Source organism: Salmo trutta, unplaced genomic scaffold (genome assembly GCF_901001165.1).
Source record: "Salmo trutta unplaced genomic scaffold, fSalTru1.1, whole genome shotgun sequence".
In the NCBI taxonomy this organism is placed as follows: domain Eukaryota; kingdom Metazoa; phylum Chordata; class Actinopteri; order Salmoniformes; family Salmonidae; genus Salmo; species Salmo trutta.
In genome coordinates, this window is record NW_021822719.1 from 53,380 (window position 1) to 79,243 (window position 25,864).

General features: G+C 43.9%; 1 protein-coding gene across 1 annotated transcript in view; it reads left to right on the forward strand.

Moving 5' to 3' along the window:
• Window positions 1-10,168: 10,168 nt before the first annotated feature.
• The window catches only part of LOC115183995 (muscarinic acetylcholine receptor M3-like), a 119,404-nt gene continuing 103,708 nt past the window's right edge, over window positions 10,169-25,864 (forward strand). The window contains exons 1-2 of the mRNA XM_029744992.1: window positions 10,169-10,202; window positions 10,382-10,386. The gene's annotated coding sequence lies outside the window, so the exon portion shown is untranslated. The remainder of the gene's footprint in view (window positions 10,203-10,381; window positions 10,387-25,864) is intronic.

Consider the following 25,864-nt stretch of genomic DNA (forward strand, 5'->3'; position numbering starts at 1 on the left):
GCTACCACTCACTGGACACAGATGTCAGTTAAACATCTAGGTTTGACATAAATTTGGTTTCATTGTCAACTAACGTGAAATCAACGTGAAATCAACGTGAAATCAACGTGAATTCAACGTGAAATCAACGTGAAATCAACGACAACAACAAAATGGCACCAAGACATTTGGTTTTAGGTTAAAAGTTGGGTGAAAAAAAATTCCCCTTTATTACGTCGAAGACTTTATACCAAGTTGATTCAATGTCATCACATTACATTTCTTTGGGTTGAAATGACTTGGAAACCAAAGTCGATTGGACCAGTTTTTTTTGTTGCCCAGTGGAAAGTCTGTTGAGGAAGTCGGAGGGGATCTGGTCCGGCCATGTAAGGAGAGGAGCTCTTCGCTTGGCTTCTACTGTCCAAAACCTGTTGAGATGATGAAACAATGGCTACGTCCCCAAAAACGGCACCCTATTCCCTATTTAGTGCACTACTTTTGACCAGAGCCCTATCACAATTGGTGCACTAAATACAGGGAATAGGGAGCCATTTGGGACAGAGTCAACAGTGCCTCTGAAAAAGTATTTGCCCCCTTTCTGATTTTCTCTATTTTTGTATATTTCTGATACTGATTGTTGTCAAATCTTCAACCAAAACCAAATATTAGATAAAGGAAACCTGACTTTACATATAACACCCCAAAAAATGTATACTTATTTAATTTATTTCATTAACAATGTTATGCAACAACCAATTCCCCAGTGTGAAAAGGTAATTGCCCCCTTACACTCTTTAGCCTAGTGGTTAGAGCGTTGGGCCAATAACCGAAAGGTTGCTGGATCTAATCCCTGAGCCGACGAGGTAAAAATCTGTCGTTCTGCCCCCTGAACAAGGTAGTTAACCCCTCTGTTCCCCGGTAAGCCGTCATTATAAATAAGAATTTGTGCTTAACTGACTTGCCTAGTTAAATAAAAGTTAAATATGTATTTATCTGGTTGTGCCACCTTTAGCAGGGCTCCTGAGTGGCTCAGTGGTCTAAGACACCCTGGTTCAAATCCAGGCTGTATCACAACCAGCCGTGTTTGGGAGTACCATAGGGCGGCGCACAACTGGCATAGCGTCGTCCTGGATTTGGCTGGTGTAGGCCGTCGTTGTACATAAGAATTTATACTTAACTGACTTGGCTAGTAAAATAAAACATGGAAAAGCTGCTGTGGCTGACACCAAACGCTTCATGGAGTTGTTTATCAATCTGTTGCTGTGGAGGAATTCTGGGCCTGGTCTTCCATGCAGAACAGCTTTAACTCAAGATACGTTTGTAGGTTTTCAAGACTAACTGCTTATTTCAAGTCCTGCCACAATATTTCAATTTGGGATGAAGTCTGGACTTTAACTAGGTCATTCAAAAACTTTAAATGTGTTTGTTTTTAACCATTATCATGTGGGCTTGATTGTGTGTTTTATGGATCATTGTCTTCTTGCATGACCCAGCTGGGCTTCAGCTTCAGCTCACAGACAGATGGCCTGACATTCTGCTGTACAATTCTCCGATACAGAGCAGAATTCATGGTTCCTTCTATTAAGGGCAAGTCGTCCAGGTTCCTGAGGCAGCAAAAGCATCCCCAAACCATCACACTACCACCACCACCACAATGCTGGACCGTTTGTATGAGGTCCTTACTGTGGAATGCACTGTTTGGTTTTTGCCAGACATAAATGGGACCCATCTCGTCCAAGAAGTTTAACTTCTAACTTTTCGGTCCATGGAACATTCTTCATCAAGAGTCTTGATGATCGTCCAGGTGCTTTTTTTGGTAACTTTTTTGGACGACATGCGTCCCATTATGTCAGACAAAAACCAAAAATGCTGAATTCCACAGTATGAACATCATACCAACGGTCAAGCAACTGTTCTGCCTGCGGCTATGGAACCCTGACCTGTTCACCGGATGTGCTTGTTGCACCCTCGACAACTACTATGATTATTATTATTTGACCATGCTGGTCATTTATGAACATTTTAACATCTTGACCATGTTCTGTTATAATATCCACCCGGCACAGCCAGAAGAGGACTGGCCACCCCTCATAGCCTGGTTCCTCTCTAGGTTTCTAATCTCCACCCGGCACAGCCAGAAGAGGACTGGCCACCCCTCATAGCCTGGTTCCTCTCTAGGTTTCTTCCTAGGTTTTGGCCTTTCTAGGGAGTTTTTCCTAGGGAGTTTTTCCTAGGGAGTTTTTCCTAGCCACCGTGCTTCTTTCACATGCATTGCTTGCTGTTTGGGGTTTTAGGCTGGGTTTCTGTACAGCACTTTGTGACATCAGCTGATGTAAGAAGGGCTTTATAAATACATTTGATTTGATTTGATTTGATTTGATGGTCGTGTGGTTTGGTGGATGCTGGGTCCTGCAGCAAGACAATAAACCAAAACACACAGTCAAGTCTACACGAAAAAATGGGTTAAAAGGCAACGCATTTCACGTTTCGAAATGGCCTAGTCCAAGTCCAGACCTAATCCCTATTGCGTTGTTGTCGCAGGACTTGAAATGAGCACTTCATGAAAAACCCATAAATATCACTGAGTTAAAGCCGTTCTGCATGGGAAGAGTTGGCCAAAATTCCTCCGCGGCGACGTGAGCGACTGATGAACAACTCCAGGAAGTGTTTGATGGGAGTCATTACAGCTAAAGGCATCACTACCAGATATTCAGTGTAAAAGGGGAAAATTACTTTTTCACACCGGGGGAATCGGCTGTTGCATAACTTTGTTAAATTAAATAAATAAAAGAAGTATGTAATTGTTATGTTATTTATAAAAGTTCCCTTTATCTAATATTCTGGGGGGTTTTTTTTGGTTGAAGTCCTGATAACATTCAGTATCAACAATATACAGAAGTAAAGAAAAATGGACCAAATACCGTTTCACATCGATGTACGTTACCCGACGTGCATACCGTTTATTCCTGCTGTGTGGCCTTTGACCCCAGTAATTGATGTTCGTCGGTCCAAGATACATTCAGCTGAGACGACCGATAGAGCCTGACTGAAAAACATGTGGGATTCGTTAATTCATCCTGTACTTAGATTTACCGTAATTTGGAATGAAACCGGCTCAAATAAATTATCAAATGGGGGAAACTTACAAAAGTGGTTGTGAAATCCATTAGAAGGCTAGGAATCAACATCTATATTTCCATTGTTTTATACATTCTAGGTCCCTAATGGAACCCTATTCCCTATATACAATAGTGCACTTATTTTGACCACAGCCCTATGGGGTCTCAAAGGCACTTCAATACATAGTGGATAGGGTGCCATTTGGGATACAGACATACTGTTATTATTTTTTATTTTTTATTTCATTCTTGTTATTTTAAATTCAGATATTGTAGCAGCATTAAAGACAGTAAGTATTTTTTATTTTTTTTAACCCTCCCCGCTTTGGGCTGGATGTGTCAATGTGTATTTCATTTAACTAAATCCCTAGTTTGAAAATGACTTTTTTCCCCCTGGAAGCTGTGCTGAGCCATTTTCCCTTTTATTTCCCCCCACAATACCCCCCCCCCCAAAGCAATTACAGTTCCACCAATACGCTTCAGCCCCTCACCATGTGAGAGACAGCTAGCAAGATGCACCCACAGCAGAGAGAGAGACAGGGGGAGAGAGAGAGAGAGAGAGAGAGAGAGAGAGAGAGAGAGAGAGAGAGAGAGGGAGAGAGAGAGAGAGAGAGAGAGAGAGAGAGAGAGAGAAAGAGAGAGAGACAGAGAGACAGAGAGACAGAGAGAGACAGAGAGAGAGCGAGAGAGAAAGAGAGAGAGCGAGAGAGAGAGAGAGACAGAGAGAAAGAGAGAGACAGAGAGAAAGAGAGAGAGAAATGATGTGGTGCACATATCTGCACACGTAGTACGCAATTTTCGGGGACCACTTTTGGCTCATGAGCCACTACTTTCGGGAACTACTGGAGAATCTCTTTAACAGTTAAAATATATTTGACTACATTTCTTGTCTGCAGCCGTCTCTGATTCATGTAGATAAGTGGGACAATATTAAATAATTCCTTTTCAATTCCAATTGAGGATGTTGAAATGGACAGTACATGGCTGGCTAGATTGATTGGGTCTGTAATTGTTGTGTCTGTTTGTGGCCTGTGATGTTGTGGGGCTCCCTCAGTAATGTAGCATGACAGAGGGGGGAGATGGGGAGTGGACGAGGGAGTGTACAAAGCCAAGCCATCACCTGAGGACTCAGATAAATAAAATAGAAATCATATTAAATTGTAATCAGTCACATGCGATGAATACAACAGATGTAGGCCTTACAGTGAAATGCTTACAAGTAATTCAAAAGGCAGCAGTAAAATAACAATAACTAGACTATATACAGGGGTTACCTAGGACACGTCTCTCTTGTTGTGATGTGTGTTTTGTCCTATATTTTTAATCCCAGGCCCCCGTCCCCGCAGGAGGTCCTTTTGCCTTAGGTCTCTCTTTATGTAGTGTTGTGTTGTCTCTCTTGTCGTGATGTGTGTTTTGTCCTATATTTTTAATCCCAGGCCCCTCGTCCCTGCAGGAGGTCCTTTTGCCTTTAGGTAGGACCGTCATTATAAATAAGAATTTGTTCTTAACTGAATTTCCTAGTTAAAATAAAGGTTAAATAAAATTAATTAAATACAACACCTCACCACGACGATGAGTCACTTTGACGCTGTGAGATTATTTCTGTCGTTAACTGTGGGGACAGAGGAATAACCTGTACGCTCGAAGCCATGGCTAAGCATACCTCTCAAATGGCACCCAATTCCCTATACAGTGCACTAGGCACCCTAAATGGCACCCTATTCCCTATACAGTGCACTACTTTTGACAAGGGCCCATAGGCCTCTGGTAAATATATTAGTGCACTATATAGGGAATAGGGTGCCATTTTGAGAATCCCCTAACATGAGAGGTTACAGAGCTTGGCTTTTCTTTGCCTCTGGAAAGCTAATTAAGAGTTGGGCCAAATGAGAAATTATTTATTCAGCTGACAGTAACCACCAGTGTACATGATTAAAGGAAAAATACAGCCAAAACCACTCATTCCTTTCATTTAAAGTGTTAAATGACACTAATATGTGAGAACAATATTTTGTGTGAACAAATATTTCATTTTGGCGTTATAATAAAAGTTGGTAGCAACATGGAAAATCATTGTGGAAATCTGTTACAGCTCAAGTCGACTACAAAATCCACAATGCAATGCTCTCTCTATTGGGTGACTGGCTAGCTAGCTAGCAAACGTAGCTACACTCAATAATGCCAAAGACAATATCAGCATGTAATGTCGCTAGATGGCTGTAAAAATCACATAAACAAACTGCACTATCAGTTTAGGAGTCTACAATCTGACCATGTTCAACCTGCAGCTCGATGTGCCTCCCAGAGTGGAGTCTTAACATTCACAACGGCAGAGATACTTTAGAGGAGATCGGAAACGTTGCCCATGCTACGGCAATGGGTCACAAGGTGCATTCTGGGACAAGGAGCGCTCTCCTTCAAGGAGCGAACGGGGAGTCTATTGGTCGCTAACTCAAAAACACAACTTTAGCACAAATTTTGAAGTACAACATTACAAATCTTTTTCGGAGATGTGAGATAATTAACTTGCTATCTGTAATGTAGTATAGCTTTGGAATCGTGACATTACGTACCCTCGAGAAAAATAGGCATGTTTTGTCGACATAAACACTGACTTTGAGAAGGGATTGCGTGACGATTAGCTTAGCAACAGAAAGACAACTTGAACGCGATTGGTCAACAATCTGCTTGGTGTGGCGTTATACGTTCTTCTATTCATTGGATTCCTATCTCCTCTCTGTAATATCTCTGGTAATATCTCCTCTCTGTAATATCTCTGGTAATATCTCCTCTCTGTAATATCTCTGGTAATATCTCCTCTCTGTAATATCTCTGGTAATATCTCCTCTCTGTAATATCTCCTCTCTGTAATATCTCTGGTAATATCTCCTCTCTGTAATATCTCTGGTAATATCTCCTCTCTGTAATATCTCCTCTCTGTAATATCTCCTCTCTGTAATATCTCTGGTAATATCTCCTCTCTGTAATATCTCTGGTAATATCTCCTCTCTGTAATATCTCTGGTAATATCTCCTCTCTGTAATATCTCTGGTAATATCTCCTTTCTGTAATATCTCTGGTAATATCTCTTCTCTGTAATATCTCTGGTAATATCTCTTCTCTGTAATATCTCTGGTAATACCTCCTCTCTGTAATATCTCTGGTAATATCTCCTCTCTGTAATATCTCTGGTAATATCTCCTCTCTGTAATATCTCTAGTAATATCTCCTCTCTGGTAATATCTCTGGTAATATCTCCTCTCTGTAATTTCTCTGGTAATATCTCTTCTCTGTAATATCTCTGGTAATATCTCCTCTCTGTAATATCTCTTCTCTGTAATATCTCATCTCTGTAATATCTCTGGTAATATCTCCTCTCTGTAATATCTCTGGTAATATCTCCTCTCTGTAATATCTCTGGTAATATCTCCTCTCTGTAATATCTCCTCTCTGTAATATCTCCTCTCTGTAATATCTCTGGTAATATCTCCTCTCTGTAATATCTCTGGTAATATCTCCTTTCTGTAATATCTCTGATAATATCTCTTCTCTGTAATATCTCTGGTAATATCTCTTCTCTGTAATATCTCTGGTAATATCTCCTCTCTGTAATATCTCTGGTAATATCTCCTCTCTGAAATATCTCTGGTAATATCTCCTCTCTGTAATATCTCTGGTAATATCTCCTCTCTGTAATATCTCTGGTAATATCTCCTCTCTGTAATATCTCTGGTAATATCTCCTCTCTGTAATATCTCTGGTAATATCTCCTCTCTGTAATATCTCTGGTAATATCTCCTCTCTGTAATATTTCTGGTAATATCTCCTCTCTGTAATATCTCTGGTAATATCTCCTCTCTGTAATATCTCCTCTCTGTAATAACTCCTCTCTGTGATATCTCCTCTCTGTAATATCTCTGGTAATATCTCCTCTCTGTAATATCTCTGGTAATATCTCCTCTCTGTAATATCTCTGGTAATATCTCCTCTCTGTAATATCTCTGGTAATATCTCCTCTCTGTAATATCTCTGGTAATGTCTCCTCTCTGTAATATCTCTGGTAATATCTCCTCTCTGTATTATCTCTGGTAATATCTCCTCTCTGTAATATCTCTGGTAATATCTCCTCTCTGGTAATATCTCTGGTAATATCTCCTCTCTGTAATATCTCTGGTAATATCTCCTCTCTGTAATATCTCTGGTAATATCTCCTCTCTGTAATGTCTCTGGTAATATCTCCTCTCTGTAATATCTATGGTAATATCTCCTCTCTGTAATATCTCTGGTAATATCTCCTCTCTGTAATATCTCCTCTCTGGAATATCTCTGGTAATATCTCCTCTCTGTAATATCTCCTCTCTGTAATATCTCTGGCAACGGCACGCTGGACGAAAGAGGCAGACAGATTAGTTAAAAATGTGCTAGACCATCGGTTAAATGACACATTTCTCGAGGTAGAAATATCGCTAAATGATGATCAGTGGTTCATTGGAGAGAAGACACCCCTCCTGAGTTGTGCCATCAGCCAGTATTGTAATCTGACATGTACGATAGATGTTTTAACCATCTCAAAGTCATATTCCTATTAACTTCCAGTGTTAGCCAGAGAGAGACTTTATCACAGTGCTACGTCATACCGGCTGGATTTCTGTCTGCTTGAACACCGATAACTCTGATACACATGAAAACATGAATCGACCCAGGGAATCGATATAAAATCATTTAGAGATGCACAAAAAACAAAAACAAAAAAAACAATATAACATTCAAAATGGGTGAACCTTTCCTTTAAGTGTTGGGCCAAATGAGAAATGATTTCTTCAGCTGCCAGTAACCAACAGTTCATAACAAAGCCTTAAGTGAATGGAAGACTTGCAGGGTGAAAAAGGGGTCCTGGTAGATTACTAGGACTGTTACTCAGTGTAACGGTTGTTGAAAGGAGTAGACCAAGGTGCAGCGTTGTGAGTGCTCATCGTTCACTTTTTTAATAGAACACTTTCAACAAAAACAAGAAAAACGAACGACAGCTAAACAGTTCTGTCAGGAACATGAACTAAACAGAAAGTAACCACCCACAAAACCCAAAGGAAAAACAGGCTACCTAAGTATGGCTACCAAATCAGAGACAACGATATACAGCTGTCGCTGATTGAGAACCATACCCGGCCAAAACAAAGAAATACACAAAACATAGAAAAAAAAGGACATAGAATGCCCACCCTAGTCACACCCTGGCCTAACCAACATAGAGAATAAAACCCTCTCTATGGCCGGGGCGTGACACCCAGGCTCTGTGTGAGAACAATGTTAAGTCAATTCTACATGATTGACTGTTGATATCAAAGCCACATTCAGTCAGATGTTCAGTATATTTTTGGTTAAAGAATATGTCTTGAGGTGACCTACACTCCATTGTCTGTTTTTCTTGTCATAGGAGACTTTGTAAATATCTGATGATGTTTTATCTAACATGGATGTGAATACATGCTGTTGTACGGTACTTCCTCTAGGGGGCAGTGTGTGATGACATTATAGGCTGCTGAATGGTTCCATCCAAATTGATTGGCTCTTGATATTATTCTACTGAAGGTTCCATCCAAATTGATTGGTTCTTGATGTTGGGCTCCTGAAGGTTCCATCCAAATTGATTGGCTCGTGATATTAGACTACTGAAGGTTCCATCCAAATTGATTGGCTCTTGATATTAGGCTGCTGAATGGTTCCATCCAAATTGATTGGCTCTTGATGTTAGGCTGCTGAATGGTTCCATCCAAATTGATTGGCTCTTGATGTTATTCTACTGAAGGTTCCATCCAAATTGATTGGCTCTTGATATTAGGCTCCTGAAGGTTCCATCCAAATTGATTGGCTCTTGCACAGAGGACAACTATACTGTACAGAACTTTGTCACCTACATTATTTGTCAAATTCAATTCTGCTGATTGCACTACATGTTTTCATCAACCAAGACAAAAGTATGTGAATAATCTCAGCTAAATGTGTGATGAGTGATTTACTCATTATAATATGTCAGATAGATGAAAGGCTGCCCATGTATAAACTACCAGTTACTATGTTAAACCTCCTTCCTTTATTCCTATGCTTGTTACTTCCTGTTATCCCGTTACCTCCCGTTACCTCCCGTTACCTCCCGGTATCCCGTTACCTCCCGTTATCCCGTTACCTCCCGGTATCCCGTTACCTCCCGTTACCTCCCCGTATCCCGTCACCTCCCGTTACCTCCCGTTACCTCCCCGTATCCCGTCACCTCCCGTTACCTCCCGTTACCTCCCGGTATCCCATTACCTCCCGTTACCTCCTGTTATCCCGTTACCTCCCGTTACCTCCCGGTACCCCATTACCTCCCGTTACCTCCCGGTATCCCGGTACCCCGTTACCTCCCGGTACCCCGGTACCTCCCGTTACCTCCCGGTATCCCCCCCCGGTGAACAGAATCAGAGGGCAGAGAGCTCCTGTGGTCGTGTCTGTCTGTGCAGATCAGCAGCAGTGAGGTGGATGTCATTTACAGAGAAGAGATCTCAGCTTCCTGAACTTTCTCCCCATTTTAAAAGGGACATTTCTACAGTGACTGTGGGAGAGACTGGGGCCAAGACTTCAACAATAACCCAGAGGATAAACGTTATTTTAGGAGATTGTGACCAAGATATATATATTATTCTATATCTTATATTCTATGTTAATAAAGCACAGCTTAAAAGTCCCTCCCTGGGGGGCGTGTTCAGAGACGGTGTTAAAATCACATGGATCATCGAAGTCACACTCACGCTTTTAAAACAGAGGATCAACTGGTATCAGTATTGTTTTTTGAGCTGCACTTGGACACGTCCTATCATTACCCGAGGGTCGCGGTAGAGGTTTGGATCACCGTGCGGTTTGTGCCAAACCTGCTGTGGTAACGTCATTTGTCACTCAGTCCAATCACGCCCGAAGCCGAGAGTTGGAGCGTTTTCCGTGCGTTCTGGGCGAATCCAGCGGTGAATTAACTAATGAATCGAGCTGAACGGAACCAGTCGGCGTCTTTTCACTAAAAGAGCTCCAAGACCTTTCCGTTGTGCGGAGGAGGGGAAATGTTCGTCCGTACGGGTACAGTATTTAGTCGACAGGAAGGTTTTGCTTTATCCTAGAATGGATTGACGGGGTTAATAATATCGCATCAAAGTGGACCACTAAACGAGTGTACAGAGTTGCATTCAACATTTTTCTAAATCATTGTTCTTCTACACCTGGCAAAGACGAATTTTTCCTGATTCTTCTGCACCCAGAGATGGTGAGTAACATAGTTATAATTTGTTGCAATATTTGATGTTTATTATAATCTGTACGATTGATACCTGGAGCCACGATACTGAATTTTTGCATGGATGCATTTAATTAATATGTATAAATAGATAATATAATAATAATAATAATAATAATAATAATAAAATATCCTTTAGTCTATATATTATTGTGCAAGTTGGAAGCTTGTTCAATGGAATCAAAATAAATAAACACTATCTAAAATGTATAACTATGTCTAATTCACTTAAAATTCGTTTATACTGTATATCTCAAATCAAAAGCGATTTGGAGTATTCCCCCCTTCAACAGATGTTATTAGAGTGACTCTACACTTGCATTTTCTTACGTATCTTTTATCGGTTCAGTCATTTCAAAAGCCTGAAATGTTGACTGACTTTTGCCGTTAATAAGCTCCGTTTTTAACCGACTCTCTGAAACAGCTTGTGGCTGGTCAGGGACAGATTACCAAACAGACACGAAGGGCAAGTTATTATTTGTTTTAGTATTACAGTCAACCCCCCCCCCCCCCCAGATAGTATATGAACACATTATAAGCAATGGCAAAAATGTGTAGAATGGCAGTAAATTAGCTTTAAAACTGCATATTAAGTTATCAGCCTCATGACAAAAATAAAATACATAGAATAGCATTATAAAACTGCTCTTTTTTTTCTCTCTGGCAAAATGTGTTGAAAATGCAAGAACTTAGTATTGGTTGTATTGACTATAGGTCAATGGAGGCTCCTCAGAGAAGGAAGGGGAGAGACATCCTCCTCAGTGAATTTCAGAAAAATGTAAATAGTGAAACATTTAAAAAAATATATTTCCTTTTGAGATAAAACTATACTAAATATATTCAGGTCACCAAATAATTGATTAAAACACACTGTTTTGTAATGATGGTCTACAGTAGCCTCAACAGCACTCTGTAGGGTAGCACCATGGTGTAGCCGGAGGACAGCTAGCTTCCATCCTCCTCTGGTTACATTGACTTCAATACAAAAACCTAGGAGGCTCATGGTTCTCACCCCCCTCCCATAGACTTACACAGTAATCATGACAACTTTTGGAGGACGTCCGCCAACCTATTAGAGCTCTTGTAGCATTAACTGACATGTTGTCCACCCAATGAAAGGATCAGAGAATGAATTTAGTACTGAAAGCATAAGCTACAGCTAGCTAGCACTGCAGTGCATAACATGTGGTGAGTAGTTGACTCGAAGAGAGAGAAAGATGATAGTTGAAAAAATGAAGGAGAAGCGAGAGAGAGAAAGAGAGAAAGAGTTAGTTATATTTTGTTGTATTTCTTTTTCATTTTCACTTACTCCGCTAGTGAATGCAGCTAGCTATTTTAGCCTACTCAAACACCCGGCTAAAACAGAGAGGGATACTCTGTTAACTAGCTGGCTATGGCTGTCCAACACTGGAAATCTTCCAAGTTAAGGTAAGCTTCTGTTTTTATTTATTTATTGCCACCGGGGCCCGCCGGTGTAACTGCTAACCTGCTTGCTGTACCCCGTAGTACATGATTGTAGCGGGTTAACTAACGCTTTGGTTCTAGTAGCAAAGTTGACTATGACGTTAGATAGTATGGTGACATCGATGTAGGCTGTGCGTAGCGGTTAGCGGTTATGGTATGAAGGTTTGGCTTGGAGAGGTTTTTTCGACAGGTCACAGATAGCTGCTGTGTTGTGCACTGAAGTCCACAAGCAAAGAGAAAAGGTGAGAGGGGGAATTATACAATGAGCAAAGTGATCATGCTGTTTGTATGTGGCTGCTATGAAAGGGATCATGCTGTTTGTGTGTGGCTGCTATGAAAGTGATCATGCTGTTTGTATGTGGCTGCTATGAAAGTGATCATGCTGTTTGCATGTGGCTGCTATGAAAGGGATCATGCTGTTTGTGTGTGGCTGCTATGAAAGTGATCATGCTGTTTGTATGTGGCTGCTATGAAAATGATCATGCTGTTTGTATGTGGCTGCTATGAAAGTGAACTGTGTTTGCATGTGGCTGCTATGAAAGGGATCATGCTGTTTGTATGTGGCTGCTATGACAGTGATCATGCTGTTTGCATGTGGCTGCTATGAAAGTGATCATGCTGTTTGCATGTGGCTGCTATGAAAGTGAACTGTGTTTGTATGTGGATGCTATGAAAGTGAACTGTGTTTGCATGTGGCTGCTATGGAAGTGATCATGCTGTTTGTATGTGGCTGCTATGAAAGTGATCATGCTGTTTGCATGTGGCTGCTATGAAAGTGATCATGCTGTTTGCATGTGGCTGCTATGAAGGTGAACTGTGTTTGTATGTGGCTGCTATGAAAGTGATCATGCTGTTTGCATGTGGCTGCTATGAAAGTGATCATGCTGTTTGCATGTGGCTGCTATGAAAGTGATCATGCTGTTTGCATGTGGCTGCTATGAAAGTGATCATGCTGTTTGCATGTGGCTGCTATGAAAGTGATCATGCTGTTTGTACATGGCTGCTATGAAAGTGATCATGCTGTTTGTACATGGCTGCTATGAATGTGAACTGTGTTTGCGGGTGATCAGAAGTGTATTCATTCGAGAATTTTTTTTTCTTTCTCCAAACGCTTCTTAAACGAAGCAAACGGAACGAAACAAGGATAACCCCCCCCCCCCCCCCCCCCAAAAAAAAAAACAGATCTGGATTTCAGGCTAGGTTCCTACCACTCACAGAGAACAATATGCACAATCTCAAACACACTCAAGCACCGACTAAGTATCCCTGTCTAACAGTGTATTGTTCTGTCTGAAACTCCTGGCAGACAGTGCGGTCTGAACAGTTGGCAGAGATTGAATCCATGCCAGAGTTTCCTTTCCTTTTCAACTGAGATTTGTTTGAAGACCCCTTTTTTTTAAAGTGTGGGATTAAGCCCTTTTTGGTTTGTTTTAAACAGGTTCCCCACCGTTCCCCGTCTGTTATATACCCTGTTCTTTATGACATGGTGACGCTGATTATATCCACTGCTCTTTCTAATGTGTGTGTGATGCTGATGAAGTGTTGTGTCCCATTGTGTTTCCTCTGTTTAATCTAAAAGGTAGGCTATTTCTGCTGTAGCCTACCTTTTTAGTGGAAATCAGATCCGACTGTTCTCATATGAACGGATTAAAACACGTGTTATTCTGTAGATATAAACAAACAACAGATTGTATACTATTAAGAATGAGATATGATGAGACTGAGATATGTTATATATGAACTCTTTCTCTTTTTCTCTCTCTTTCTTTCTCTCTCGCTCTCTCTCTCTCTCTCTCTCTCTCTCTCTCTCTCTCTCTCTCTCTCTCTCTCTCGTCCCCCCCTCTCTCTCTCTTTCTCGCTCGTCCCCCCTCTCTCTCTCTCTCTCGTCCCCCCCCCCTCTCTCTCTCTCTCTCTCTCGTCCCCCCTCTCTCTCTCGTTCTCCCCCTCTCTCTCTCTCTCCCCCTCTCTCTCTCTTTCCCTCTCTCTCTCTCCCCCCCTCTCTCTCTCTCCCTGCCTAACCTCCACTTATAGTCCACACTACTGGTTCTGAAGAATAGAGAGCAGCGCCTCAGATAGCCTGAGCTGTAATTGTCAACGCTTCTCTTCCATAAATAATATATTTCTAAAAACCTAACTAACTGTGGTATATTTCCATTTAAAAAGCAGTAATTCTGTGAAGCCTGAGTGTGTATCCCAAATGGCACCCTATTTCCTATATCGTGCTCTACTCTGGGCCAAAATAAGTGCAGTATAAAGGGAAGAGGGTGCCATTTGGGCCACATCCTTGGTGTGTCTGGAGGACCTGTCCTGGTTGTCATAAACCCAATACTATTTTAGACACAAAGTGGAGATTTTTTATTTTTTATGAAGGAACATTTTGTTGTTGCTTTCTTGCTCTTCAGTCGCTGCTATTTTGAAGTTGGTCAAATGGAAGAAATGTGTCCGATTACCCAGCAGTACTTCTTCCACTTTAAGTCTACAATAAACTAGCCATTATTGAAACATTTCTTTAAATGCTAGAGAGAGAGAGAGAGAGAGAGAGAGAAAGAGAGGGGGGAGAGAGAGAGAGAGAGAAAGAGAGGGGGGAGAGAGAGAGAGAGAGAGAAGGAGGGGGGGAGAGAGAGAGAGGGGGAGAGAGACAGAGAGGGGGAGAGAGACAGAGAGGGGGAGAGAGGGAGAGACAGAGAGGGAGAGAGAGAGGGAAAGGGAGAGAGAGAAAGAGAGACGTACAGCCATAGCTCAGATGTGTCTGTATCTCTCTGTAAACAAGGTAGTGTTTACCCAGTGCCCTGCTTGTACTTGATCCTTTCATATGACTTGAGCCTGAAGGCAGATTATACTCCTACATCAACCAATAGGAGCTCATATCACCTGGAGCACAGATCCTCTCCAGAAGTCTGTTACACCATATTTAGACTCCAGTCTACACTCTATTACACCATATTCAGACTCCAGTCTACACTCTATTACACCATATTTAGACTCCAGTCTACACTCTATTACACCATATTCAGACTCCAGTCTATACTCTATTACACCATATTCAGACTCCAGTCTACACTCTATTACACCATATATAGACTCCAGTCTACACTCTATTACACCATATTCAGACTCCAGTCTACACTCTATTACACCATATTCAGACTCCAGTCTACACTCTATTACACCATATTCAGACTCCAGTCTACACTCTATTACACCATATTTAGACTCCAGTCTATACTCTATTACACCATATTCAGACTCCAGTCTACACTCTATTACACCATATTCAGACTCCAGTCTATACTCTATTACACCATATTCAGACTCCAGTCTACACTCTATTATACCATATTCAGACTCCAGTCTACACTCTATTACACCATATTTAGACTCCAGTCTACACTCTATTACACCATATTTAGACTCCAGTCTACACTCTATTACACCATATATAGACTCCAGTCTACACTCTATTACACCATATTCAGACTCGTCTACACTCTATTACACCATATTCAGACTCCAGTCTATACTCTATTACACCATATTCAGACTCCAGTCTACACTCTATTACACCATATTCAGACTCCAGTCTACACTCTATTACACCATATTCAGACTCCAGTCTATACTCTATTACACCATATTCAGACTCCAGTCTACACTCTATTACACCATATTCAGACTCCAGTCTACACTCTATTACACCATATATAGACTCCAGTCTACACTCTATTACACCATATTTAGACTCCAGTCTATACTCTATTACACCATATTCAGACTCCAGTCTACACTCTATTACACCATATTCAGACTCCAGTCTACACTCTATTACACCATATTCAGACTCCAGTCTACACTCTATTACACCATATTTAGACTCCAGTCTACACTCTATTACACCATATTCAGACTCCAGTCTATACTCTATTACACCATATTCAGACTCCAGTGTACACTCTATTACACCATATTCAGACTCCAGTCTACACTCTATTACACCATATTCAGACTCCAGTCTACACTCTATTACACCATATTCAGACTCCAGTCTACACTCTATTACACCATATTCAGACTCCAGTCTACACTCTATTACACCATATTTAGACTCCAGTCTACACTCTATTACACCATATTCAGACTCCAGTCTACACTCTATTACACCATATTCAGACTCCAGTCTACACTCTATTACACCATATTTAGACTCCAGTCTACACTCTATTACACCATATTCAGACTCCAGTCTATACTCTATTACACCATATTCAGACTCCAGTCTACACTCTATTACACCATATTCAGACTCCAGTCTACACTCTATTACACCATATTCAGACTCCAGTCTATACTCTATTACACCATATTCAGACTCCAGTCTACACTCTATTACACCATATTCAGACTCCAGTCTATACTCTATTACACCATATTCAGACTCCAGTCTACACTCTATTACACCATATTCAGACTCCAGTCTACACTCTATTACACCATATTCAGACTCCAGTCTACACTCTATTACACCATATATAGACTCCAGTCTACTCTCTATTACACCATATTTAGTCTTCATTCTACTCCCTGTCTATTACACCATATTTAGTCTTCTGATAGGCCTTTCTTCGTCTTGACCTTAATGTGGGTGTGTAAATGTATTTTCTTCATTGAAAACGGATCCTAAATGGACTGCAGGAGTCCCAAAAAATATATATATGTTTTTCAAGCCTGAATTTTGTGAGTTATTCGATAGAAATGAGTTTTAATTACAGCTAAGTAACGTCCTCTTAGATCTTTACAAGGTGCCAATATAAGAGGAACGTTTGAACAGCTGGAATTAGAGGTCCTTTATTTGATCTGCGTTCATCCACCTCTGGCCTGCTCGCCTGCTCGCCTCCCTACCTCTGAGGAAGCACAGTTCCCGCTCAGCCCAGTCAAAACTGTTCGCCGCTCTGGCACCCCAATGGTGGAACAATCTCCCTCACGACGCCAGGACAGCGGAGTCAATCACCACCTTCCGGAGACACCTGAAACCCCACCTCTTTAAGGAATACCTGGGATAGGATAAAGTAATCCTTCTAACCAACACCCCCCTTTAAAGGATTTAGATGCACTATTGTAAAGTGTTTGTTCTACTGGATATTATAGGTGAATGCACCAATTTGTAAGTCGCTCTGGATAAGAGCGTCTGCTAAATGACTTAAATGTAAATGTAAATGATCCAACCAGCTTTGTTAAATATCTTTTATCCACCCTGGTCATCATTATCTAATGGACCCTCTTCTCCATGACTCTGCGTTTCACATCATTTGATTATCATAGATTTGACTGGTCATAGGTCATAGGTCATAGGTCGTAGATTTGACTGGTCATAGGTCATAGCCTTCCCTGTGGCTCAGTTGGTAGAGCATGGTGTTTGCAATGCCAGGGTTGTGGGTTCGATTCCCACGGGGGGCCAGTACAACAACAAAAAATGCATGAAATGAAATGTATGCATTCACTACTGTAAGTCGCTCTGGATAAGAGCGACTGCTAAATGACTAAAAATGTAAAAATGTCAAATAGGTTTGACACAACGTTGTCGTAATGTCTTAAACTATTGAAGCACGTGATGAAACTGTCACGGTTGTCGTGAGGAGGAGCGGACCAAAGTGCAGCGTGTGTGTCGTTCCACATTTTATTTATACTGTGAAACTATGTAATACATAAATAAACCGAATGACAAAAAAACAACAAACCGTGACGCCGAAGTGAAACACACACTACTCAAAATGAATCTCCCACAAACCCAGGTGGGACAAACACCAACTTCAATATGACCTCCAATTAGAGACAACGATGACCAGCTTGCCTCGAATTGGAGATCATCTCAAACAAAGCCCAACATAGAAATACAAAAAAATAGAACAACCCAACATAGAAATACAAAACTAGACATAACAACATAGAAAAACTAAACTAGAACCCCCCCCCCTCCTGTCAAGCCCTGACCTACTCTACAATAGAAAATAACAGCTTACCATGGTCAGGACGTGACAGAAACAGTAATAATGTGAGAATCTGGAAGCATAATGTTTGTCTAATAGACCGTAAATCAATAGAATCTTGTTAGTGGTGGTGTTTATTATTTTAAAGCACAAGGGTCTGTGTCCCAAACGGCTCCCTATTCCCTATATAGTACACTACTTCTGACCAGGGCCCATAGAGCTCTTTCTAGGGAATAGGGTGCCATTAGGGGACGGAGACAAGGTCAGGAGTTTTACACTATACTTCTTCTGGGGATGGAGACAAGGTCAGGAGTTTTTGTGGTGTTGAGGAGCAGGGGGTGTAGTGTTGAGGAGCAGGGGGTGTAGTGTTGAGGAGCAGGGGGTGGTGTTGAGGAGCAGGGAGGAGCAGGGGGTGGTGTTGAGGAGCAGGGGGTGTAGTGTTGAGGAGCAGGGGGTGTAGTGTTGAGGAGATGGGGGTGGTGTTGAGGAGCAGGGGGTGGTATTGAGGAGATGGGGGTGGTGTTGAGGAGCAGGGGGTGGTGTTGAGGAGCAGGGGGTGGTATTGAGGAGATGGGGGTGGTATTGAGGAGATGGGGGTGGTATTGAGGAGCAGGGGGTGGTATTGAGGAGATGGGGGTGGTGTTGAGGAGCAGGGAGGAGCAGGGGGGTGTAGTGTTGAGGAGCAAGGGGGTGTAGTGTTGAGGAGCAGGGGGTGTAGTATTGAGGAGCAGGGGGTGTAGTGTTGAGGAGCAGGGGGAGGTGTTGAGGAGCAGGGGGAGGTGTTGAGGAGCAGGGAGGAGCAGGGGGGTGTAGTGTTGAGGAGCAAGGGGGTGTAGTGTTGAGGAGCAGGGGGTGTAGTGTTGAGGAGCATGGGGTGTAGTGTTGAGGAGCAGGGGGAGGTGTTGAGGAGCAGGGGGAGGTGTTGAGGAGCAGGGGGTGTAGTGTTGAGGAGCAGGGGGTGTAGTGTTGAGGAGCAGGGGGTGGTATTGAGGAGCAGGGGGTGTAATGTTGAGGAGCAGGGGGTGTAATGTTGAGGAGCAGGGGGTGTAGTGTTGAGGAGCAGGGGGTGTGGTGTTGAGGAACAGGGGGTGGTGGTGAGGAGCAGGGGGTGGTGTTGAGGAGCAGGGGGTGGTGTTGAGGAGCAGGGGGTGGTGTTGAGGAGCAGGGGGTGGTGAGGAGCAGGGGGTGGTATTGAGGAGCAGGGGGAGGTGTTGAGGAGCAGCGGGTGTAGTGTTGAGGAGCAGGGGGTGTAGTGTTGAGGAGCAGGGGGTGTAGTGTTGAGGAGCAGGGGGTGTAGTGTTGAGGAGCAGGGGGAGGTGTTGAGGAGCAGGGGGTGTAGTGTTGAGGAGCAGGGGGTGTAGTGTTGAGGAGCAGGGGGAGGTATTGAGGAGCAGGGGGTGTAGTGTTGAGGAGCAGGGGGTGTAGTGTTGAGGAGCAGGGGGTGTAGTGTTGAGGAGCAGGGGGTGGTGTTGAGGAGCAGGGGGTGTAGTGTTGAGGAGCAGGGGGTGTAGTGTTGAAGAGCAGGGGGTGTAGTGTTGAGGAGCAGGGGGTGGTATTGAGGAGCAGGGGGTGTAGTGTTGAGGAGCAGGGGGTGTAGTGTTGAGGAGCAGGGGGTGTAGTGTTGAGGAGCAGGGGGTGTAGTGTTGAGGAGCAGGGGGTGTAGTGTTGAGGAGCAGGGGGTGGTGTTGAGGAGCAGGGGGTGTAGTGTTGAGGAGCAGGGGGTGTAGTGTTGAGGAGCAGGGGGTGTAGTTTTGAGGAGCAGGGGGTGTTGTGTTGAGGAGCAGGGGGTGTAGTGTTGAGGAGCAGGGGGTGGTATTGAGGAGCAGGGGGTGGTATTGAGGAGCAGGGGGTGTAGTGTTGAGGAGCAGGGGGTGTAGTGTTGAGGAGCAGGGGGTGTAGTGTTGAGGAGCAGGGGGTGTAGTGTTGAGGAGCAGGGGGTGTAGTGTTGAGGAGCACGGTGTTCTCTGCTCTGCAGGACTACGGGGCTGACTGACTCTGCTCTGGAGAGGTAGTTGGCATCAGTGATTTGGCAGACGGCAGATCTGTTGCCATGACACTCTGGAGTGGGTACTGATCCAGTGGTGTGTGTGTGTGTTTTTCAGTGTTTCTGTGTGTGTGTGTGTGTTTATGTGTGTGTGTGTTTCTGTGTGTGTTTCTGTGTGTGTATGTTTGTGTGTGTGTTTCTGTGTGTGTGTGTTTCTGTGTGTGTTTGAATGGTGGAGTGTGTGTGACCTCTACAGGAAGTGTGTGTTTGACCTCTTTAAGAGTGGTCTGGTTTCTAGTGCCAACATTACCTGACGGGAAGAACATCTCACCTTTAGAAATGGCCATGATGTCAGAGGTAAGGATAAGCAGAGTCGATGAACATGATGATGTCTGATTACTGATGATTATGATGTGTGTTGTAAAATCTCCTCTAGCTGAGATATTTTCCATCTGGTTAATGACCTCCCTCTGGGAGATGACCTCCCTCTGGGTGATGACCTCCCTCTGGGTGATGACCTCCCTCTGGGTGATGACCTCCCTCTGGGAGATTACCTCCCTCTGGGTGATGACCTCCCTCTGGGTAATGAACTCCCTCTGGGAGATTACCTCCCTCTGGGTAATGACCTCCCTCTGGGAGATTACCTCCCTCTGGGTAATGACCTCCCTCTGGGTGATGACCTCCCTCTGGGTGATGACCTCCCTCTGGGTAATGACCTCCCTCTGGGAGATTACCTCCCTCTGGGTGATGACCTCCCTCTGGGTGATGACCTCCCTCTGGGAGATGACCTCCCTCTGGGTGATGACCTCCCTCTGGGTAATGACCTGTCTCTGGGTGATGACCTCCCTCTGGGTGATGACCTCCCTCTGGGTAATGACGTCTTTATCCTCTGGCACAGTGTATTTTTTCTGTTTGGTTTAGATCGAAGAGGGGACCTTTGGGTTATTTAGATATTCTGTAATCAATTAGGGGACATTTTGAGTTATTTAGATATTCTGTAATCAATTAGGGGACCTTTTGGGTTATTTAGATATTCTGTAATCAATTAGGGGACATTTTGAGTTATTTAGATATTCTGTAATCAATTAGGGGACATTTTGAGTTATTTAGATATTCTTTAATCAATTAGGGACCTTTTGGTTATTTAGATATTCTGTGTATGTGATTGGCTCAGCTCTGAGGGGATGTGAGGAGAACACAGACCATCATATTGTGATTGGCTCAGCTCTGAGGGGATGTGAGGAGAACTTCGACCATCATATTGTGATTGGCTCAGCTCTGAGGGGATGTGAGGAGAACACAGGCCATCATATTGTGATTGGCTCAGCTCTGAGGGGATGTGAGGAGAACACAGACCATCATATTGTGATTGGCTCAGCTCTGAGGGGATGTGAGGAGAACACAGACCATCATATTGTGATTGGCTCAGCTCTGATGATCTTTGCTGCTTCATTTAATTTAATGTATTCAGCCAAGATAGTCCTTTCAGCAACACTTGCCACTGTGTTCCAGTCCATTGCTCTGCCCAGGCATAAAGCACACACACATGCCCCTGTCCAGTTGAGATGACTTGTAATATGGCCATTGAAAACAATCGGTCATTTCTTTATATGTACAATTAGTCTGACTTTATTTGTATTATCTGTGTTTACTGTGTCTCTGTGTGTCTCTCTCTCTCTCTCTCTGTGTGTGTGTGTGTGTGTGTACTGTACTGTATGTAACTTGGGAGAGAAGTGTTGCACCAAAACACAGAACTAACAATGATATCTTAGCACTAGTATACCTAGGACACATGGTCAAACTGTAACTTCTACCTATTGGCCTGTCTTCACTCTCACTGAAAGATAAAAGGACTCTCTTGTGGATTTCATTTGATGGTGCTGGGTACACAGGGCATTCTGACAAACATGGGGCTGTTAGAAAAGGAAGTTTGAAAATTTTTATTTTTTTAGGAAACTGTTCAAATATAATATTCCCCTGGTGGCTAAGAGACAAACACACTCTGACTTTTAAAAACAGGAATTGAGGCCATTTTCACACTGAGGTTTTGAGGTGAGTTAAATAATTTTCTGCTTCGCTGGCGTATGGCTGCTGTAATCTGTAATGTAATGAAGTCAGCATTCTCCTTTTTTTCCTGCGTCCCAAATGGAAACCCTATATCCTACATAGTCCACTACTTTGGACGAGCCCCAGTCTGAGGTGGGTAGGGGATGAGTCGATGACGTTGTGGATTCCTGGATGTTCTTCTCTATTGTAACGTTCTAAAAGCCTCTCTATCCTTCTAGGTAGACATTTCAGTGGACAGTTCAGCGATGTGCTGAACAGCGCTAGTCTGGTATTTCTGGAGCACATTTTTATACAGCCATATTGTCACGTCCTGACCAGTAAAAGGGGGTTGTTTGTTATTGTAGTTTGGTCAGGGCGTGGCAGGGGGTGTTTGTTATTGTAGTTTGGTCAGGACGTGGCAGGGGGTGTTTGTTATTGTAGTTTGGTCAGGGCGTGGCAGGGGTTATTTGTTATTGTAGTTTGGTCAGGGCGTGGCAGGGGGTTATTTGTTATTGTAGTTTGGTCAGGACGTGGCAGGGGGTTGTTGGTTATTGTAGTTTGGTCAGGACGTGGCAGGGGGTGTTTGTTATTGTAGTTTGGTCAGGACGTGGCAGGGGGGTGTTTGTTATTGTAGTTTGGTCAGGACGTGGCAGGGGGTGTTTGTTATTGTAGTTTGGTCAGGACGTGGCAGGGGGTGTTTGTTATTGTAGTTTGGTCAGGACGTGGCAGGGGGTGTTTGTTATTGTAGTTTGGTCAGGACGTGGCAGGGGGTGTTTGTTATTGTAGTTTGGTCAGGACGTGGCAGGGGGTGTTTGTTATTGTAGTTTGGTCAGGACGTGGCAGGGGGTGTTTGTTATTGTAGTTTGGTCAGGACGTGGCAGGGGCTGTTTGTTATTGTAGTTTGGTCAGGACGTGGCAGGGGGTTGTTTGTTATTGTAGTTTGGTCAGGACGTGGCAGGGGGTTGTTTGTTATTGTAGTTTGGTCAGGACGTGGCAGGGGGTGTTTGTTATTGTAGTTTGGTCAGGACGTGGCAGGGGGTGTTTGTTATTGTAGTTTGGTCAGGACGTGGCAGGGGGTGTTTGTTATTGTAGTTTGGTCAGGACGTGGCAGGGGGTGTTTGTTATTGTAGTTTGGTCAGGACGTGGCAGGGGGTTGTTTGTTATTGTAGTTTGGTCAGGACGTGGCAGGGGGTGTTTGTTATTGTAGTTTGGTCAGGACGTGGCAGGGGGTGTTTGTTATTGTAGTTTGGTCAGGACGTGGCAGGGGGTGTTTGTTATTGTAGTTTGGTCAGGACGTGGCAGGGGGTTATTTGTTATTGTAGTTTGGTCAGGACGTGGCAGGGGGTGTTTGTTATTGTAGTTTGGTCAGGACGTGGCAGGGGGTGTTTGTTATTGTAGTTTGGTCAGGACGTGGCAGGGGGTGTTTGTTATTGTAGTTTGGTCAGGACGTGGCAGGGGGGTTGTTTGTTATTGTAGTTTGGTCAGGACGTGGCAGGGGGTGTTTGTTATTGTAGTTTGGTCAGGACGTGGCAGGGGGTGTTTGTTATTGTAGTTTGGTCAGGACGTGGCAGGGGGTGTTTGTTATTGTAGTTTGGTCAGGACGTGGCAGGGGGTGTTTGTTATTGTAGTTTGGTCAGGACGTGGCAGGGGGTGTTTGTTATTGTAGTTTGGTCAGGACGTGGCAGGGGGTGTTTGTTATTGTAGTTTGGTCAGGACGTGGCAGGGGGTCGTTTGTTATTGTAGTTTGGTCAGGACGTGGCAGGGGGTGTTTGTTATTGTAGTTTGGTCAGGACGTGGCAGGGGGTGTTTGTTATTGTAGTTTGGTCAGGACGTGGCAGGGGGTGTTTGTTATTGTAGTTTGGTCAGGACGTGGCAGGGGGTGTTTGTTATTATAGTTTGGTCAGGACGTGGCAGGGGGTGTTTGTTATTGTAGTTTGGTCAGGACGTGGCAGGGGTTATTTGTTATTGTAGTTTGGTCAGGACGTGGCAGGGGGTGTTTGTTATTGTAGTTTGGTCAGGACGTGGCAGGGGGTGTTTGTTATTGTAGTTTGGTCAGGACGTGGCAGGGGGTGTTTGTTATTGTAGTTTGGTCAGGACGTGGCAGGGGGTGTTTGTTATTGTAGTTTGGTCAGGACGTGGCAGGGGGTGTTTGTTATTGTAGTTTGGTCAGGACGTGGCAGGGGGTGTTTGTTATTGTAGTTTGGTCAGGACGTGGCAGGGGGTGTTTGTTATTGTAGTTTGGTCAGGACGTGGCAGGGGGTGTTTGTTATTGTAGTTTGGTCAGGACGTGGCAGGGGGTGTTTGTTATTGTAGTTTGGTCAGGACGTGGCAGGGGGTGTTTGTTATTGTAGTGTGGTCAGGACGTGGCAGGGGGTGTTTGTTATTGTAGTTTGGTCAGGACGTGGCAGGGGGTGTTTGTTATTGTAGTTTGGTCAGGACGTGGCAGGGGGTTGTTTGTTATTGTAGTTTGGTCAGGACGTGGCAGGGGGTGTTTGTTATTGTAGTTTGGTCAGGACGTGGCAGGGGGTGTTTGTTATTGTAGTTTGGTCAGGACGTGGCAGGGGGTGTTTGTTATTGTAGTTTGGTCAGGACGTGGCAGGGGTTGTTTGTTATTGTAGTTTGGTCAGGACGTGGCAGGGGGTGTTTGTTATTGTAGTTTGGTCAGGACGTGGCAGGGGGTGTTTGTTATTGTAGTTTGGTCAGGACGTGGCAGGGGGTGTTTGTTATTGTAGTTTGGTCAGGACGTGGCAGGGGGGTGTTTGTTATTGTAGTGTGGTCAGGACGTGGCAGGGGGTGTTTGTTATTGTAGTTTGGTCAGGACGTGGCAGGGGGTGTTTGTTATTGTAGTTTGGTCAGGACGTGGCAGGGGGTGTTTGTTATTGTAGTTTGGTCAGGACGTGGCAGGGGGTGTTGGTTATTGTAGTTTGGTCAGGACGTGGCAGGGGGTGTTGTTATTGTAGTTTGGTCAGGACGTGGCAGGGGGTGTTTGTTATTGTAGTTTGGTCAGGACGTGGCAGGGGGTGTTGGTTATTGTAGTTTGGTCAGGACGTGGCAGGGGGTGTTTGTTATTGTAGTTTGGTCAGGACGTGGCAGGGGGTTGTTTGTTATTGTAGTTTGGTCAGGACGTGGCAGGGGGTGTTTGTTATTGTAGTTTGGTCAGGACGTGGCAGGGGGTGTTTGTTATTGTAGTTTGGTCAGGACGTGGCAGGGGGTGTTTGTTATTGTAGTTTGGTCAGGACGTGGCAGGGGTTGTTTGTTATTGTAGTTTGGTCAGGACGTGGCAGGGGGTGTTTGTTATTGTAGTTTGGTCAGGACGTGGCAGGGGGTGTTTGTTATTGTAGTTTGGTCAGGACGTGGCAGGGGGTGTTTGTTATTGTAGTTTGGTCAGGACGTGGCAGGGGGTGTTTGTTATTGTAGTGTGGTCAGGACGTGGCAGGGGGTGTTTGTTATTGTAGTTTGGTCAGGACGTGGCAGGGGGTGTTTGTTATTGTAGTTTGGTCAGGACGTGGCAGGGGGTGTTTGTTATTGTAGTTTGGTCAGGACGTGGCAGGGGGTGTTGGTTATTGTAGTTTGGTCAGGACGTGGCAGGGGGTGTTTGTTATTGTAGTTTGGTCAGGACGTGGCAGGGGGTGTTTGTTATTGTAGTTTGGTCAGGACGTGGCAGGGGGTGTTGGTTATTGTAGTTTGGTCAGGACGTGGCAGGGGGTGTTTGTTATTGTAGTTTGGTCAGGACGTGGCAGGGGGTGTTTGTTATTGTAGTTTGGTCAGGACGTGGCAGGGGGTGTTTGTTATTGTAGTTTGGTCAGGACGTGGCAGTGGGTGTTTGTTATTGTAGTGTGGTCAGGACGTGGCAGGGGGTGTTTGTTATTGTAGTTTGGTCAGGACGTGGCAGGGGGTGTTTGTTATTGTAGTTTGGTCAGGACGTGGCAGGGGGTGTTTGTTATTGTAGTTTGGTCAGGACGTGGCAGGGGGT